This window comes from Bos taurus, chromosome 24, assembly GCF_002263795.3.
Source record: "Bos taurus isolate L1 Dominette 01449 registration number 42190680 breed Hereford chromosome 24, ARS-UCD2.0, whole genome shotgun sequence".
Lineage (NCBI taxonomy): Eukaryota > Metazoa > Chordata > Mammalia > Artiodactyla > Bovidae > Bos > Bos taurus.
Window position 1 is genome coordinate 18,218,969 of NC_037351.1, and position 21,005 is coordinate 18,239,973.

General features: G+C 37.4%; 1 long non-coding RNA gene across 1 annotated transcript; it reads right to left on the reverse strand.

Annotated features, from left to right (window-relative positions):
• Positions 1–9,684: 9,684 nt before the first annotated feature.
• LOC132343758 (uncharacterized) lies at positions 9,685–15,408 on the reverse strand. Its single transcript, XR_009492698.1, has 2 exons — positions 15,325–15,408; positions 9,685–10,103 (listed from the first exon to the last, which is right to left on the reverse strand). It is a non-coding gene; the product is annotated as an uncharacterized lncRNA (long non-coding RNA).
• Between the last annotated feature and the right edge of the window lie 5,597 nt (positions 15,409–21,005).

A 21,005-nucleotide genomic window follows, 5' to 3' on the forward strand; every position in this document is an offset into this window, starting at 1 on the left:
TGTTGTATTAGCATTATTCTTAATGCTAATGTAATGTCTATCCACGAAGGCAGCATTGTTAGATTGTTAGTACTGTAGATTGTAATGACAAAAGGAATTAGATGGGTTTTCTATGTTAAATCAATCATTAAGCAGTGCTATAATTATTTGCTGTTGGGAACACTCTTTTTTCTATTGTAAAATTGACACAGTCTATGAACGTAATTGCTGTGTTTTCATCCTAGGGCCCTTTAAGATTAGAGTCTGGGAGGAAGATGTGGCACTTCTAATCCTTCTGACATTTCAGAGGGACTATCCTGGCAGGAATAATATCACATCACCGTGTAATTAATCAGTGCATTTTCCTGTGGTCTGTGAAGCCCATGTTTCCCTCTGCATTTGAGAGACAGAAAGGTGGCATGTAAGAACCTTCTGCGGCTTTAATTACAATGTGATGGTGGGTCCAATTATATTCGTGGACAATCTGACCTTTTCGGGTTGCATATTCAGACCATTTCACCGATTCCAGGGTAGAAAATATTAGGCATCAATGTATGTGGGTTTGAGATTATTAGATACTTGTTTCCCTCATTTACTTGTGAATAAGAAAGTCTTAACAGAGCATAAGCTGGTAACAATGACATTAAATTAAAAAAGAAAAACCTTTATTAGCTGAAATGGCATCCCTTCATTTTACAGATGATAAGGCCAGCACAGCAGGAACCTTTGTTAAGGTATAATCTCTCCCCACCACCCTCTGTCTATTTGGCTCTAACTCTTTGTCTCTGTCTCTCTCTGTGTTTGTCTGTCTGTGTCTGTCTCTCTGTCTCTGTGTATATGTGTGTATATACACATATGTGTGTCTTTATATATACATATATATTTTTTTCTGTCTCTGTCTCTCTCTGAAATATTTCTGAAATAAATTCATGAACCTACGTATCCATGTTTGGAAGAGAAAATGATTTGTGTTTGCTCTATGGACAATTTACCTAAATGACTTATTCAGCATTCAGTGATATAATAGCATTAATTAAGCATCTGAGATAGGTGCACATAACTAGGTATAGCTTCAGACTCACACGGAATTATCATTAATATTAATATCAGTAAAAATGGGAGAGTAACTTTTATTTGCAGGGCAGTAACGTAGGTGCCGTTGAAATGCATGAGTGAAACACACAATATCTGCAGCTTCTCCTCCAGCTCCTGAAGGAAACACATAGGAAACACATAGGAAAACATCACTAGAGTAAAGAAGAAAGCATGATGGCATCATTGGAGTTGTACAAATATGAATTTATAGTAGAAAAAAATAACATTCGGGATACTTGATGATTTCATGGAATGAGTGAGATCTCTGTCCAGACTTTTATACTGTAGAAACTGGAAAGTAATGGAAGCTGTCTAGTGTTGTGCTGTGCTAAGTCACTTCAGTCCGTGTCTAACTCTCTGTGACCCCATAGACGGTATGGGGTCTCCTCATACAGTCTCCTCTGTCCATGGGATTCTCCAGGCAAGAATGCTGGAGTGGGTTCCATTTCCTATTCCAGGGGATCTTCCCAACCCAGGGATCAAACCCAAGTCTCTTAACGTCTCCTGTATTGGCAGTCAGGTTCTTTACCACTAGCGCCACCTGGTAAGTAATAAAAGTTGTTCAGTAGAGGAAAATGTTAGAAACAGTAATTCAGTGAGAGTAATTTGGAGTTGAGTTTGAGTTCCCAGGAGGAGAAGGGACATTATGGAGATTTCTGGAAGGCTGGCTTCTTAAGAACAAGGATGTGTGATATCCTCTTAGATTATAAGACTAGCTGAGTCTGAAATCATAAAGCATAGTACCAACTGAGAACTGAGGGTGAGTACTCCAAAAAGACGCACAAGGTACTCTGAGTATCTGCCATTAGAGGACTCTTCAAAACATGACATGAAGGGTTTATGTAAACACTGATGTGCATGTATGTGTCTTTCAGACATTAGGAAGCCTTTCGTGTATTTTATTTTACTCTTTTAACTCTGGAAATGTGCAACATTAACTCCATTTTGCAGGCATGGATAAGGCGATCCAGTTGCTCAACTTAAAGAAATGAAAGCAAATCAAACAGCTGCAGGGGGGGCCCTCAAACCCAGGTATTCAGATTTCATGAATCAAATCCTTCGCACTCACAATTCCAATTTTCAAGTCAGGAAAGATACATTTAGTAAGTCTTTATATGCAAATATGAAACTTGGTGTTGTTAGTTGTGTTTTGAATCTGTACTAATGAGATAGATGGGGAAGCAAAAATAAGGGCTTAATTGCAGTGAGCAGGGTGAAAATGGGCTGTGCCAGCTCTGGAGTTTTGTCTGTGACAGGTCCTACTTAATGATTCATCACCCATTAAGGCAAGGCCATGGAAAAATACAATAAGGCTGTGATTTTCAAGAATCATAATTCAATTTTTCAAGGAAACAGAATAGATAGTGTGGAGACTATGAGAAATTCAGAACATATTTATGACTCTTTATTTGGTTGACTTTTATTTATTTGGTTGTTTTTCACTTTGTTGTCCCCTCCCTTAACCTTCTCACAGTCAGGGTTGTTCAGGGTATATATATTCATATGCCTACCAGAGGAGGACTAACTTGTCTTCCCAAGAGCTGGTCTTTGATGCCACTGCATTGTGTGCTTTTCTGTCTATTTAACTTTTCTTTAAGGTCCCTCCTTCCCCTAGCTCCACTCACCACCTGCCTGTCAATCTTCCCACCCACAATCTCAGCCCATAGAGAATAAGAGTCAGGAGCCTTAGGGGACCCTGTTCGGTAATCTTCAAGACAGAGCCATCATTACCATAAGGGAAACCTGGGAATTAGTAGACAAAGACCTAACCCATGAATTCCCATACTATTTCTCATGTTCTGTTAAACCTTACTCTGCAGTGTCCTGGATCTGAGAATGGAATTCCTGATCCTAAGGGCCCAAGTCAGATGCCCTCCATGGTCTTCATGCTTGGATTGACCTTTTGCTTCAGTTTATACCAAACGAAGAATTGGTGCTTTTGAACTGTGGTGTTGGAGAAGACTCTTGAGAGTCCCTTGGACTGCAAGGAGATCCAACCAGTCCATTCTGAAGATCAGCCCTGGGATTTCTTTGGAAGGAATGATGCTAAAGCTGAAACTCCAGTACTTTGGCCACCTCATGCGAAGAGTTGACTCATTGGAAAAGACTCTGATGCTGGGAGGGATTGGGGGCAGGAGGAGAAGGGGACAACAGAGGATGAGATGGCTGGATGGCATCACTGACTCAATGGACGTGAGTCTGAGTGAACTCTGGGAGTTGGTGATGGACAGGGAGGCCTGGCGTGCTGAGATTCATGGGGTCGCAAAGAGTCGGACATGACTGAGCAACTGATCTGATCTGATACCAAGGGATCCTATTCTAACAAAGGATAGTGTTCTTTATTTTTTCTAAATTACTTTCCTAGGGAGCAGAACATTTCTCATAAAACTCCTTATTGGGACAATGGATGAAACATTGTATATCTGGGTTAATTTCCATCAGAGAATTGTGAAAGGAAGAGACAGATTCCTTCCAGTTTTGCTTGGCCACTGCGTGAACACCTCCAGAATAAATACCTAAATATTACACAAAACCATTTCTATGATGTAAAAATCCATTTAATAAAACATCAGTCTACAATTATACAAGAACAATTACAAACAAAGCAACCCTCATTAGCTGCAACAGAATTGTTGCATTTCTTCTCTGGTGGGTGTACAAAAAGGAGCAAGAATGGGTAATGGTGGTAAAAATCAAACAAGAGACACCACTTGCAGCCTGTGAGTAGTATGCTTTCTTCTGTGAGTAGTATGACAGAGTGTATACTCTGATATCCAAAGCAGCCAAAGAGGCGGAAAAAAGAAAGAAAGAAAAAGAAAACAAGGACAGTGGTGGTTTATTATATTTTCTTCTAAATTTCAATTTATCTTTCAATTCTAATTCACCATTTAAACCAGGTAAATTCATTCTGCAAATATAATCAAGGGATGTTCATATTGCATTAATAGATTGCTTTAGTTTTGTACTTTTCACAACTTAATTATTTAGAGCACAATTCCCTTATTCAACATTAGCATATTAAGGCAAAATCTAATTTGCAGTAAGCAGCTTGAGGCCACAGTACCAGAGAAAAGAGTAAATGCAGGCAAGTGAATATGTTGAAATTTTTTATCTCATCAATGCATCCAGTAGCTGATGGATATATTCATCACTTGCATCTTTTAGTATTTTAGTTCAGTAAAATAATGTGGACATTTTGATAGTTTTCCTTGCATTTAAAAATCTTTATTAGTTTTTCTTTTGAATAGGGGACAATGTCTATCATTTGGCTAACATTAAATAAGAAAAGGGAGAAAAAAGAGTCAGGATATCAGACAAGTGAAAATAGTGGGCAAAATTTTATTCTACAGGATTGGTAAATGTTTAATTATTGCCACTTCTAGACTATTGATTATCTAGAAATATTGAATGTTTCCAACCCACCCCTCACACTTGCCCCCACCAAGGCCCCCCACCCCCTCCCAAACTGCTTTATAGCCTACCTCAAAATTTATTCCAAGATAAAGATAGATTATTGAATTAAGTAATAGATAAATTAATACAAATGAGAAAATATTTTCTACAGAACATCTATCGTGGGCCAGGTCATTTACCAGGATATAGTTGGTAATACTGGAAGGGAATTGCCATCTGACCCCTCCCCTCAGTGTTCTTCGGGTTTACATAAGCATTAGCTTCCATACCTTAAACAGTCATTGGACAACTTGTCAGTATAGAGCCAAGAACTGACTTGTGTCTTTACACAAAATTCTGGAATTGCAAGATGACTTTGAGATAGAAGAGGTCAGGAAAGAAACATTCAGGAAACTCAGTAGCTCTCAGCTACTAAACACAAAGCATGGATAAGTAGAAAGATAAGCATTTGGATCTGGAGGGAGGGGTATGGAGGAAAGATCAGCTTGAAAGTCTCAAACATTTTATGAAGCCATGTGAGTTTGGTCATTAAAAAGATAACACCCACATATAATGATTGTTTCCTCTTCAAATGAGATCTAAGCGCTGGTTTGAAGCTCCAGGGATGGGTAATTTAGTGGAAGCTGCCTTCAGCAATTTGCAAAGAACTGTGTGAGGATACAGTGTTGCTATTCCCTAATGGTAATGTTTGTCTTTCAGGAGAAGAAATGAGTCATGGTCAAATTTCACAAGTTCATGCATTAGATTGAACCATCCTCTCTGTCCACTTTCTAGCCTCCTCTAACTCAGTTTAATTGACAAAGACATCCAGATTTCGAGTGACCCTAAAACAGATCATTAATGGGTAGGCTTGGAGAGAGACTTGAAAGCAGCTTTTATATTTCTATTAGAAGAAAGTTTACAATCAGCAAGTACTATGTTTAGATAAGCCTATTACATGCTTTAAAAAGTGGCTGTGGTGGCTCCAGCAAATAGTTGACAGAATTTGTGAAGCACATCTCTAACGAGGCTTCAAAAGTATATGCTTTTTCATAGTCTTCACTGTAGAACACCAGAAGCAGTGATAGCTTTGGAGACAGACAGCCTTGGCTTTAAATCTCTGCTCTCTCCCTTGTCATTTATTATCTCTGTAACCTTGGACATACCTATTCAGTACTTTGAGTTTCAGTATACTTATCTGTTACAAGGTTGCCATGTTTATTGAATGCAGCAATATACTTAACTGTTTAGCACATAGTCTCAAATAGAGTAACAACTCAAAGAATGTTAGTTACCATTAGTGTCACTATGGTTGCTGTTGTTGGTACTTTTATCAGACACTGTTGCCATTACACTTTCTTCCTTGAAGGCAAAGCCCCATTTTCCTGGAGAGTTCAACCCTTCAACCCTCCTCAGGGAGACTTGCATAAATCCTCATAATTGAAGAAATTTGTGGTGGTCCCAGTGACTTTGTCAGAGACTACTATAACATTTGCCTATTATCAATGAAAGAGTGAGGGAAGATCTTACTGGGGAACGTCTCTGAAAGGTTCTTTTACTCGTACAAAGGGACATGTGGAAGAAATATTCCCTCTTCTCTTGCATGTTGTCCTGCTGTCTGTGACACCAAGGAGTATGATGCTCATTGTAACAATGAATGACATAGGAAAAAGACAAGGGCAGCATACAGAGAAAGAACTATGTAAAATCAGAAACATGTAAAAGACAGAAGGAATGTGATTCATATGTCAATATGGAGCCACTGAATTAACAGAAGCTAAACTGCTTTTGTACACCCATGGTGGATTCATGTTGATATATGGCAAAACCAATACAATATTATAAAGTAATTAGCCTCCAATTAAAATAAACAAATTTAAATTAAAAAAATAAACTGCTTTTAGTAAGTATTTACTTACTAAATACTTACTGAGTTTCTTTATTTTTAATTTTCTTTATTTCAAATTCTAATTTCAAGCATGTTTTCTGCACCCTGAACTCTTAAGCATCTTAAATGGTACATTATTAAACAACTTTATTTTTTATTTTATTCTCCTGGCCCTATCCCTTCGCCACATAAACACACACACACACACATACTTATACACACAGAGTCATATTTGTGTGTATATACACATACATACATACATAGACAGATACATGAAAAACAAAGGCGACACACAGGAAGGCTATTCACATATCTGAGTCTAGTGAGTGATCAGGGTATTGAACACAAGTTCAATTTTATTTGTGTATGATTGACTTGGAGCCTGCTATGGTAAGTGATTATGGATTGTACAAAGATGAATAAGACACTCTGTTATTTCCAACTGACTTATAATCAAGCACAGATAACAAATACATAACCAAATATCATCCAAGGCTGGCTGTAGCACTCGTCTTATTTCCGCATGCTAGTAAGGTTGTGACAAAATCCTTCAAGCTAGGCTTCAGCAGTATGTAAACTGAGAACTTCCAGATGTACAAGCTGAGTTTAGAAAAGGCAGAGGAACCAGGGAACAAGTTGCCAACGTTGCCTGGATCATAGAGAAAGCAAGGGAATTGTAAAAAAGAAAGAAAAAGAAAAATCTACCTCTGCTTCATTAATTACACTAAAGCCTCTGCCTGTGTGGATCACAACAAACTGGAAAATTCTTAAAGAAATAGGAATACCAGACCACCTTATATGTCTTTTAAGAAATCTATATGTGGGTCAAGAAGCAATAGTTAGAATTCAACATGGAATAATGGACTGGTTCCAAATTGGAAAAGGAATATGATAAGACTATATATCATCACCCTGCTTATTTATCTTATATCCAGAGTACATCATGCAAAATGCCAGGCTGGATAAAGCATAAGCTTGAATCAAGATTGCTGGGAAAACGATCAACAACTTCAGATATGCAGTTGATATCACTCTAAATGGCATTAAATGAAGAGGAACTAAAAAGCCTCTTGATGAAAGTGAAAGAAGAAAGTGAAAAAGCTGGTTTAAAACTCAATATTTAAGGGAAAAAACAAAAAACAAAAACTCAATATTAAAAGGAAAAATAAAACCAAAAAACTAAGATCATGTCATCTAGTCCCAGCACTTCATGGCAATTAGAAGGGGGGAAAATGGGAGCAAAGGCAGATTTTATTTTCTTGGGCTCCAAAATCACTGCAGATGGTGACTGCAGCCATGAAATTAAAAAATGCTTGCTCCTTGGAAGGAAAGTTTTGACAAACTTAGTGTGTTAAAAAGCAGAGACATCACTTTGCCCACAAAGGTCCGTATAATCAAAACTATGGTTTTTCCAGTAGTCAGGTACAGATGTGGGAACTGGACCATAAAGAAAGCTGAGTATGGAAGAACTGATGCTTTTGAAATGTAATGCTGGGGAAGACTCTTGAAAATGCCTTGGACTGCAAGGAGATCAAACCACTTAATTCTAAAGAAAATCAACTCTGAATATTCATTGGAAGGACTGATTCTGAAGCTGAAGCTCAAATCCTTTGGCCACCTGATGTGAGGGGCTGACTCATTAGAAAAAACCCTAATGCTGGGAAAGATAGAAGGGAAAAGGAGAAGGGAGTGGCAGAGGATGCCGGCGTCACCAACTCAGTGGATATAAATTTGAGCAAACTCTGGGAGATAGTGAAGGGAAAGGGAGCCTGATGTGATGAAGTCCATGGGATTTCAAAAAGTTGGACAAAACTTAGTGGCTAAGTAACTCCAAAAGTCAAAAAAAGGAGAGAACACAAGAGGTAAATTATAGCTCTCTGACAGTGGAAGGATTCATTTGTATTTTAAATAATGTGCATTGATGTTCTTTTTATTTGGATTATAATTACCTGGGAAATCTCATCAACTGAGGAGCCTGGAAGGCTATAATCCATGGGGTCACAAAAGTCAGACATGACTTAGGGACTAAACAACAAATAATCAGTAGATTTTCTCTAATAGAAATGTTGCCTCTTCCTGGGAACAGTTTCCAACATGTAATTCTTATTTCCCCTCTGATGTTCATTTTTCCTGCAGCTCATTTAATATTTATCAAGTCCAGAAAAAAATATATTGTCTTTTCCCTCCAAATATTTCTTCCTATAATAGTTGTTTATTGTGTAGATGTAGTTTTGATATTCAAAACCCTCTTTTTCCACATTGAATTTTGGGGAAAAAAATTTTTTTTTCTGATTTAGAAGCTGAGAATTGAATCTTTGTCTTCCATTGTTCTCCAGGAACCTCTCATGCCTGAGGAATAAAACCTAGATGGTCTTGGTTACTGCAAGAAACTGAAGTGGTGTGAAAATGCAAAGAGTTGGACATGACTGAGTGCCTAAGCATGCATGCATGAAAATGGATTATGAAGAAACAAGAATTTTGTGAGAATTAAAAACAACATAGGACAATTAAAAAAAAAAAAAAAAACATGTCTATACAAATGAAAATGCACTAAAGAATATTGAACTAGTGATAGAAGCATCCTGTAGGAATGGTGTTTAGTAAATTCTGGAATGAAGACTGATATAAAAGAAGACAGAGTATATTCTTGGAATAATGGGTAAAGGCAAGATGAGGGTGCATTTCCTATGGCAATCTCTGGAAAGTCAATGATGTACAGGCTCATTTGGAGCAACTTTTCCAAAAATAGTTGCTGAGTGAAATACTGGACTTTAATTTATGCAACAATACACTGAGGTAAACATATTGAAGACACATCACGGCATGGACTGGGCTAGATTCTACTATAGAAACAAGGTAGGTGAGATCATCCCAAAGCCCTAGACAGAATATCCTAATTGAATCAAGTTGAAAGGCGGGGCATGAGTAATGGGATTGGAAAGACAATGAGAACATTGCTTTTCAGGTGACCCTAGTGGTAAACCCACTCCAGTATTCTTGCCTGGAGAATCCCATGGATGGAGGAGCTTGGTGGGCTATAGTCCACGGGTTGCAAAGACACATGACTGAGCAACTTCACTTTCACTTTAGTGGTAAAGAACCCACCCACCAATGCAGGAAACATAAGACACACTAGTTCTATGCTTGTGTTGGGAAGATCCCCTGGAGAAGGGCATGACAAACCATTCCAGTATTTTTGCCTAGAAAATCCCATGGATTGAATCCATAGGGTCCTAAAGACTTAGACACAACTGAAGCAACTCAGCACTCAAGAAGGTGGGTTAAGGTGGAGGTTCTTTGAACCAATAAGTGACCTGTACACTAATGTATCGATGTGTATGTAGTGCCTTTCTCAGATCTATTCCATCCATTGTCTAAGGAAACATTTTCGGGGAATTTGAATGCAGTATTTTTCCCCCTCAGTATTCTTCAAGACAGAGACTGTCTAAGAATGTTCCAGTTCTCTCTCCCAGGCTGCCACAGCTGTTTAAGCAGATATTTGAAGAACTGTCAGAATCAAGGGACAGAGAGTGGAAAGGGCAGACAAGGGAAGCAGAAGGCAGTGCAAAAATATGGGAAGTGCCGCAGTAGCTGACCATTGTGCCAATTTCATGCTTTCACACCTTTGAATGAGTGTTCAAAGTGTTTCATTTTGAGAGCCTCAGACAGTGGAGCGCTGATTGTGATGGCTTCAGGCATTTCAGGGCACAGCTGGCCACTCGGCCACCCCTGTGTCCATGGCAGTTTTCTAAAAATAAGGGAAATAAAATATAGGTTATTTTCAGCTCTGATGGGTAAATCGCACTGTGAGAACAACTGCAGGATCAGTGTTGGAATCTTTTTTCCCCCTTCCTTTTGTTTTTCTTTTTTTCAAAGCCACATCAACTTTGGGGGATATGATTCTGCTTTCAAATAGTATGAAAGAAACAGTAAGAAAGAAAAATGCCATTTAGGATAAATAATGAATTCTGAGGCTTAGTTTTCCAATTTGTCTAGCCAGTCTCAGATTTTGTCTTAAAGAAAAAAAAAAAAAAAAAAAACAAAACTGAGGGACAAACAGTCTAAAAATAGCTGTTGATATGTTGTTGTTTAGTGCTAAGTCTTGAACTAGTACTAACTAGTCTTTAGCAACTCCATGGACTGTAGCCTGCCAGGGTCCTCTGTCCATGGGATTTCCCAGGCAAGAATACTGCAGTGGGTCTCCATTTCCTTCTCCAGGGGATCTTCCCAACCCAAGGATAGAACCCAAGTCTCCTTCATTGGCAGGAGGATTCTATACCACTGAGTTGCCAGGGAATATGTTACACTTACTAAAAAATGAACAAACAAACAATAAACCACTTTTAAATGAGTGGTTTTATATGAACTTATTACTTATTAAATTTATCTAAATGTTTATTGAATATATTTACATTGTTAATTGACTACCTCTTAAAATAAATGAATATGGTAAATAATGTATCCCAAACTGTGTCTTCCTTTTTCTCTATTTGAGAGGTAGATGTCAAAAGGTCTGAGTTCTAGACATAGTTCTGTTGCTTATTGGTTTGTGTTAAACTTGAAAAGTCATTTCTAGAAGAGCTTATTTTTTCTATCAGTAAAGTGAGAAAATATTTCTATAGTAATATAAAGTCATAGAATTTGTTAATACTTAAGGAATTTTAGAAGTCATTTAGTTAATGTATTTCATTTTACAGATGAGAAAGTTACAGGTCACACAGTTGGTTGATGGAACATTTTTAATGAGAATCCAACTGTCCTAATGACTGACCTATACACTTTACACATTGTTGCCATCATCACTTTTGCTTTGTATAAATCTTTCACTCCTATAAATTCAGTCCACTCATTCTTACTCCAGCCACCAACATCACACTTTTAATTTATTTCCCCACAAATGGCTACTATTTTAGAAATCTCTAAAACGTCTACCTAGCAACGTCATGAGCAAACCAAGGGCATCCTCATCCTGTCGTTTTCCCCGACTGCCCTTGCAAACATAGCACCTTCTCCTTTGGGACTGCACTTCATCTAATAGCTCTATCACTTAAGCCATCCACTGACAAAATCAATGAATAATACAAGCTGTCTAGGGGAACTTGCCTACTTGTGTTCTCAGCAGCTAGAACTGTGCATTCAGCCATAATTTCCTGATGTGTAAAAGGAGAATAATAGTATCACCTCTTTCATAAGACATTTGTGAAGATTAAATATTATACATGCATATCAACTTAGATCAGCTTTTGATATCTATATCCATCTTGGTAATTGTTATATTACTATTTATTGTTGATGAGGATGACAACGATGATGCTTTGGGGAAGCAAAACATTGTCTTCTGCAGAAGTACTGACCAAATTCCCAAACACCACTTCTAATAACGACAAGCTGAAAAGTAAAGAAATAATTAAGCTAAGTGTTTCTTCATCCTTCTTTAAAGAGAATTCTATTTCTCAATTCCCTGAGTACTTGAGATTGCCTGAATTTCTTAGAGCCAAATTGACAATACAATAGGATGTATATTTCTAGAGCAATTAAGCTTTCATTGCCTTGCCTTAGGGTTCCGATTTCTTATACCTTTGATTCAAAGGTAATGAAAGTTGAAGATTGGTGACATTTCTAGATATTTTTTTTTAAGTATTTGATCCCCATAAATTTTAAAGACTTCTACATGCATAGATAAGATGGGGAGAAATTGTAGGGGGTAGGATACATGCTTTCTTTTTCATTAGACAATGGTAACAGAAATATATTTATACCTAGAGCTGCTGGAAAAGTACATGCTAAATTAGCAGCCACACGTCATGTATCTTGTTACAATGGGGGGACTCGCTAATGAAAGGCAGCATGAAAGATATTCTCAACTGGGACTCAGGGTATTAGAGTTTTGCCACATTCTACTACTTGGTATCTGAAAGACAAGTTATTTCTTGTTTCCAAGCTGAAGCTTCTTTATCCGTGATCTTCTTGAGTCCAACTTGACTTAGTATAAGTTTAAAATTCTAAAAAAGTAATATCTTTGGGTAAGATTTAACAGCCCTATTTCAGACCCAGTATGGGCCAACTTTGTGCTGCTTGGGACCATTGATGCTTCCAGTAATGGAACAACGTTTTTGTTTCATCAACATCATACTCAGAATTATAAATTCTGTGATAATCATATTTTATAAAAAAAACAAGGAGGGAGGATATATTATCTTACTGGTCTAATTCTATATCACTAAAGTGAAGTGAAGTGAAGTTGCTCAGTCGTGTCTGATTCTTTGCGACCCCATGGACTGTAGCATGCCAGGCTCCTCTCCATGGGATTCTCCAAGCAAGAATACTGGAGTGGGTTGCCATTTCCTTCTCCAGGGGATCTTCCCAACCCAGGGATCAAACCCGAGTCTCCCGCATGGCAGGCAGATGCTTTATCCTCTGAGCCACCAGGGAACAGTCTATATCACTAGACATTTGTCTATATCACTAGACATGACAAACAATCTTTTGTGGTTAGCCCAGTTAAACAACGAATTAATCAACACAATGTGACTGTGGATGTTCAGGGAACCAAAAAATTGTTGATAGTGTGTAAAGGTGACAAGAAAAGAAGCAAGTCTTTTCCTATGGGGTATCTTGTTTGAGAGATAAGCCTCAAATATATGAATATATATATAGTCTAGAACTCTCTTCTCTTTCTTTACATTGCAAGTGTATCTTGTAGCCATAAGTTAAATTGGTTTAAGGCATTGATGTGGAATAGTCTAATATGTTTGTATCATGTTATATGGGATTATTTGAAGAATTAGTCTGTCAGTACATGATTAACATAATTTGTACTCTTTGGAAACAGTCATTGATCTCTTCAGAGATATTTACTCTGCATATCTACAGCACTTTATCTATAACCCTCTTGAGAAGATAAATGTATCACTTTATAGTTATGAGTTTATGTATACCACCTTTCCAATATACTATGTGATATTTAAAGATAAACATTTTATCTTCTATATATATCTTCTCTAAGGTTTACCAAAATACCTGATACATAAGGTGACCATATGTCCAATTAGCATAAGACAATTCTGGTTTATTGTTGTATCATAATTATAGATAGTACTCCCCTTTACACATGACATAGTTCTTATTAGTTGATAGATTATTTGGTCAACCTACTTATACATATATATTCCCTATAAATATTTATATAAATAATTCCCAGAATGAAACCCTCTCCTTTTATTGGGTTTTTTTTTTTTTTTTAATTGGGTTCTATATCTGTGCTCATTTTCATTGTGAAACACTAAAGAACAGAAGACATGTGATGAGAGCAACTAGGAGAATTACTTTGGGAACTATAAAGACATATGCATGCTACGTACTAAGTCCCTTCAGTCATGTCCGACTCTTTGCAACCCTAAGGACTGTAGCCCACCAGTCTCCTCTGTCCACAGAATACTGGAGTGAGTTGTCATGCCCCCTACCAGGGGATCTTCCTAACCCAGGGATCAAAGCCATGTCCCTTATGTCTCCTGCATTGGGAAGTGGGTTTTTTACCATTAGTGCCACCTGGGATGTCCCACATAGATGTATAGCTTGATATGAATTTGGAGGCCATTTAATCTTCATTCAGTGAAGAGATTTTTCTCCAGAATCCCTTAAGGAAGCCGTACAATCTTGGTTTCTTTATGAATGTGGTACAACTATATGTGTCTGCCAGGTTTTGTCCTTAGTACTGAATTGTAGCACTACTAGAGTGGATATGTTTCTTGCATTCATGAAAAATAGAACTTATTTAAAGGAGACAGTATACAGAAACATCAAACACATAAACATATATTAGAATCATGATGGTTACTAGGAAATATAAAGGTTCATTGAGATCAAACAAAGGTCCATATAGTCAAAGCTATGTTTTGGGGGTTTTTTGTTTTTTGTTTTCCAGTAGTCACCTATGGATGTGACAATTGGACTATAAAGAAGGCTGAGGGTCAAAGAATTGATGCTTTTGAACTGTGGTGTTGGAGAAGACTCTTGAGATGGACTGCAAGGAGATCAAACAGTCAATCCTAAAGGAAATCAATCCTGAGTATTTATTGGCAGGACTGATGCTGAAGCTGAAACTTCAATACTTTGGCCACCTGATGAGAAGGGCTGACTCATTAGAAAAAGACCCTGATGCTGGGAAAGATTGAAGGCAGGAGAAGGGGATGACAGAAGATGAGATGGTTGGATGGATTCACTTATCCAATGGACATGAGTTTGATCAAGCTCCAGGAGATGGTGAAGGACAGGGAAGCCTGGTGTGCTGCAGTCCATGGGGTCGCAAAGAGCTGGACATAACTGAGTGACTGAACAACAACAAATGTAGATGAGAGTGACAAGGGTTCAGTGCAGAACTCTCAGGGGAAGTATCATTATTGTTTGGACTTGAATGATTAACAGAACAAGGCTTGGAATGAGGGTGGAGGAAGAGTATTCCTGGATGAAGGGCAACAGAGAGTGAAACACTGAAGTGGAAAAGAGCTTAGAAATTTTAACAAACTAAAGGAAGGCTAATAAACCCTAGAGGAATTAAAGATGGGGTTGAAGGTTGCTACAAAGCGATGCTGAAGTGGGAGGACAGGACAAATTACGTATATTTAGAAACACAACTGATTCTTGTACCACCGCATTCTCTAATGTTTCTTTGACCATGGTCAATTTAACAGGCCCATATGGAAATTATGATGGAGGAACAACATCCATATTTATAACCCACAGCCTTTAGTTGGTTATAATTTTCAGTGTTTCCTTAATATTGAATATTTATTCATTCAAGAGGGTGATGATTTCTATTTTAGCTAGAGTTAAGAGGAAGACCAAAGTAATTATTTCAAAGTAAACCACTCCAGTCACTGGGACTGTCTACTCATCCCTTGCTCTGGCCCCTCTACCCCCACATCTTTTTTTTTTTTTTTTTTTAAGAGCCATTTCCATGCTAATTGAACCTTTTTTCCTTGAGAGTCCCTCTGCTCTTATAAAGCCTTCCTCTTCTGGAGCATTTAATCCCCAGCTTGAAGCATCACTGTTGATTGCAGTGAAGACAGTGATGTCACAAATGGGGGATTATGACTTCACAGGAGAAATAAGAGAGCAAGACAGACAGTTTCAAGAGACCAAGATCTTTTATTTATGAGAATGTCTCTATTAATCAAAAGGGGAGTGAAATACCAAACATATAGAAAATGACAGCAGAATTGTAGCTAAATAAAATGTTCTTCAAAATTATCCTGGCAATGTCACTTTCTCTTTAGAGGATTCCTGAGAAATGCTATTGCAGAGGATAGGTTTGAGATTCCAAATCTCCCTAGGCTCCACACTTGAGAAATACTTAGCCCCGGGGTAATTGAAAGCATAATCAGGCCAGAAGCAAGCTCTACTGTGTCTTGCCTACATTGCAAGTTTAAAATTGCTCAGGGTCCTTACCTGACCTCCTTCACTTGGGTCCTTGGGAAAGCTCTGCCCCATTCCATTCTGCCAGCAAAATTATTAGGTTCTAAGGTGTATTTTTAAATGATTTTAATTACAAATTCAATTGCTTTAATGGATAGAAGACATTCAAGTGATATTTTTGTGTTTGAGTGAATTCGGATAGTTGTGACTTTCAATGAAGTGGCCATGTCACCTAAGTTGTTCAATTTATGAACATGAAATTGCTCATAATGTTCTCTCACTACCCTTTATTATTTATATTTATTTATATGTCTGAACTGGGTGTTAGTTGCAACACTTGGGATCTTCAGTTTTCTTTGCGACATGCACAATTTTTAGTTACAACATGCGAACTCTTTACTTGTGCATTCATCTATATTAGCAACACGCATCTCTACTTTTTAAAAGATTATGCTAACTAAAAATTAATCAATTTTATTGTTTTCAAATTATTGGCTTTTTAAAAAGTGATTTTCCCTTTTGTTTTTCTGTTTACAAGTTCAGTTATTTCTACTCTTATTACAGTATTACATTCTTTCTGCTTGCTTTAGGTTTACTTTGTTATTCTTTAATTTCTTAATGAGGAAGCTTGGATGACTGATTACAGACCTTTCTTCTTTTCTATCATGTGCTCTTAAGGCTATAATTTTGCTGCTAAATGAATTTCAATGATTTGTATTTTAGTTTATATTTAATTCAATTTTTTTTTGTTTGTTTTACAAATTTTATTTGAAATTTCCTCTTTGTGCTCTGATTATTTAGTACTATATTGTTTAATTTAAGATATTTGGAGATTTTATAGACACTTGTTATCAACTTCTAATTTAATTGTGTTATGATCTGAGAAGATACTTTGCATTATTTCTGCTTCTAAATTCTATTTGTTCTGAAACAGGAGAGAAGGAAGTAGAGCACAGTTTTTAAAAGAGTGACATAGCCATAGGACATGATAAAAACTGATTAGTACCAACTAGGTCCAAGATGTTGGAAAATTCAGCTTCAAGTAGCCTTAAGCCTTATTATGTGCTCACTGTAATGTGTAAACTAAATGACTTATCCACCAGAACCTTGACAGTTCTGAGCCCAACCATTAGAGGTCAAAAAGTGAGCAGTGGCCCAATTCATGGAAATCCATATCCCTTCTCTGAAATAGTTGAAATAATCCTCCCACTTATTAGCCTATAAGATTACCCAGTACATAAAAACTAACTAGACAGTAAAGAATCTGCCTGCAATGCGGGAGTCCTGGGTTCAATCATTGGGTTGGGAAGATCCCCTGGAGGAGGGCATGGCAGCCCACTGCAGTATTCTTGCCTGGATAATACCCATGGACAGAGGAACCTGGTGGGCTGCAGTCCACAGGATCATAAAGAGCTGGACACAACTGAGCACAGCACAGCCTTCAGAGATGATCCACACTCTATCTGTGCATTGTGTTTCTCTCTCAAGATTATAAATCCACTTCTTACCCATCAATGTTTCTCACTGGATTCTTACCACGATAAGACATCAAGAACCTGAGCCTCATTAAGTCCTGAGACCATCTGTGTGATCTCAATTAAAAGACCATGGGTTCAAGCCCAAATCTGAGTTGCATGGTTTCAGTTCTATCTTGATGGATATTCCATGGTCACTTGAGAAGAATGTGTATTCTTCTATTGTTTAAGTGTTCTATAAGTACAACTAGATCAAATTACTTGAGTTTTTTAGGTTACATATATATCATTTATGAATTTTCTGCCTATTCTGTCAATTATGGAGAAAGAAATGTTGAAAACTTCATCTGTAATTGTGAAGTTGTCTATTTCTTTTTTCAGGCCTATCTGTTTTTTCCTTATGTACTTTGAAGCTCTGCTTGTTTCATGGGCATTTAGGATTATTATGCCATCTTGAAGACTATCCCATTATAATTACATAAATCTTTCTCTATCTGTGATACTCTTTCTTGTCTTGAAGTCAAAGTTTCCAGAATAAACATTCCCTCTATATTTTTGCTTGCTTTTAGAATACAAAAAATAGAAGTTTTAATTTTATATTCATTTATTCTTTCTTTGATGTTGTTCCGTAATTTTTCCTTAATTTTTTAGAGTGAATTTCTGAGGTATATTACTTTTTTTCTCTGTAATATACTTCTTTGAACATTATTTGCAGTGCAGGTCTGGTGGCAACAGATTCCTACAATTATTGTTTCCTCTAGAGCCTATTTCTCCTTCGCTTTTGAAGAATAATATTACATGGTACAGAAATCTGTGTTGATGGGGCTTTTCTCTAAACACTAAATATTTCTTTCCATTTTCTTCCTGCTTGCATGTTCCTGAAGACATTGGATATAATTATTATCTTTGTCCCTTTGTTCCTCAGTAGGTAAGATAAACACCTTTCCCTCTGGCTTCTTTCAGGATTTTTTTTCCCCCCTTTATCTTTGATTTCCTTTGTCTTTGCATCTTGAAAATCATATTCCTAGGTATAGTTTTTCTTTCTGTAATTGTTTTGGCATTTATCCTCTTGGTGTTTTCTGAGCTTCCTGGATCAGTGGTTTTGTGTCTGACTTTGATTTGGGTAAAATTTCAGTCATTATTTTTTCAAATGTTTATTCTGTTTCTTTCTCTCTTGCTTCTTCTTTTGATATTCCCATTGCGGACAATTACAGTTTTCCCACAGTAATTGGATATTCTATGTGTTCTTTTTAGGTTTTGTTCTCTTTGCTTTTTGTTTTTTGAGGATTTTATTTATATTCTTCAGGTTCACAGTTTCTTTCCTCAACTGTGTCCTTTCTATGAATTTGCTATTGTTCAGTCACTCAATCATGCCCAACTCTTTGTGACTCCATAGAAAGCATCATGCCAGGCTTCCCTGTCCTTTACCATCTTCTGGAGCTTGCTCAAACTCATGTCCATTGAGTCATTGATGCCATCCAACCATTTCATCCTCTGTCATCCCCTTCTTCTCCTGCTTTCAATCTTTACCAGCATCAGGGTCTTTTTTCTAGTGAGTCAGCCTTTCATATCAGGTGGCCAAAGTATTGGAGCTTCAGCTTCAGCATCAGTCCTTCCAGTGAACAAGCAGGGTTGATTTCCTTTAGGATTAACTGATTTGATATCCTTGCATTCCAAGGGACTCTCAAGAGTCTTCTCCAAAACCACAGTTCAAAAGCACCAATTCTTCGACACCCAGCCTTTCTTATGGTCCAACTCTTGCATACATACATGACTACTGGAAAAACCATAGCTTTGATTACTTGAATACATCAAATCCATTCTTCATTTCTGTTACAGTGTTTTTGCCTCTAACTTTTGTTTTTGCTTTTTTCCTTTGTATTTCCATCTCTGCATATGCTGCCCATCTATTTTTGCATGCTGTCTACTTTATCCATTATAGCTCCAAGCATATTTATCATTCTTGGTGTTCAGTTCCTCAGTCATGTCAGAGTCTTTGTGACTCCATGGACTGCAGCAAACCAGGCTTCTCTGTCTTTTACCATCTCCTGGACTTTGCTCAAACTCATGTCCATTGAGTCCGTGATACCATTCAATCATCTCATCCAGCTATATAATCATAGTTGGCCTAAATTGTCAGTCTGATCTTTCCAACATGTTTGTTGTGTCTGATTCTGATTTTCAAATTATATATATATATATATATATATATATATATATATATATATAACCTTTTGGTATATCTTGCAATGTTTTCTTGATAGATAGACATGATATACCAGGTAAAAGAACTTCTATAAATATGTCTTTAGTAATGTATTGGTGAAGTGTAAGAGGGAAAGAAGTATTCTACCGTCCTATAATTAGCTCTCAGTTCTTCAGTTGATGCTATGCCTCAGGATTGTAAATTTCACAGGTGTTTCTCAGTTTTCTTTTTATGAAATGGTACAGATGATTAGAGTGGGCTGAGATTGGATATTTCCATTTTCCAACATGGGAGGCTATTGTTGACTGGCATTGAATATTTCCCTTCCCCCAGGACAGTTAGGATCTGAGAGTATCCCAAGAGGTTAGGCTCTAGTTAACTAGTTTTTCCCTGAAGGTAGGCCTTCTTCCTTATTAAGAAGAAAGAAGTGCTCTTTTCTTGAAGTGAAAGTTGATCAATACTGTTAAACTCTTTGTGACCCCATGGGTGGAATTCTCTAGGCAAGAATACTGAAGTGGGTTCCCTTCTCCAGGGGATCTTCCCAACCCAGGGTTTGAACCTAGGTCTTCCACAGTGCAGGCAGATTACATACCATCTGAGCCACCAGAGAAACCCAAGAATACTGGAGTGGTTAGCCCAACCCTTCTCTGGGAGATCTTTTTGACCCAGGAAGATCTGTGGTCTTCTGCATTGCAGGCAGATTCTTTACCAGCTGAGCTACCAGGGAAGCCATAAGTGCTCTGGTGTGTTTCAAAATGATTCCTTTTTGACTGCTGGAAGCATGAAGGAATTTTTCTCCAGGGTTCACTATAGGCAACTGGTCAAATTCATGAAGATAAATTTCAAAATATTGTGCAGGCCTTCCATGACTCCATTTCCCTTGGGTTTTTCAGTCTCAGATTCATTCAGATGGAGACTCCAGCAATTCTTCAATTACAGCTAAGGTTTTCCTACTCTGCCACTAGTTCCTACAGTGGTTTCTGTTTCTAATCTGCTCTCTGGTAAGCAGTGATTCCTGTATTAACTTTTCTGTCTCTCCATTTTGGAGGCAAGGTTTACTCTGTGTCCTTCTCTCTCTTAAATATTCAAGGAAAATTGTTGATTTTTCAATCTTTTCAAATCTTTGCATGTTGTGAAGAAGAACTCTATCAGTGAGCAAAAACAAGAACAGGAGCTGACTGCTCCTGAAATCATGAGTTTCTTATTGCAAAATTCAGACTTAAATTGAAGAAAGTAGGGAAAATCACTAGGCCAGGCAGGTATGATCTAAATCAAATCCCATATGATTATACAGTGAAAGTGATGAATAGATTCAAGGGATTAGATCTAATAGACAAAGTGGCTGAAGAACTATGGATAGATGTTTGTAACCTTGGACAGGAAGCAGTGACTAAATCCATCACAAAGAAAAAGAAATGCAAGACAGCAAAGTGGCTATCTGAGAAGGCTTTATAAATAACTGAGGAAAGAAGAGAAGTGAAAGGCAAGGGAGAAAGGGAAAGATATAACCAACTGAATGCAGACTTTCAGAGAATAGCAAGGAGAGATAAGAAGT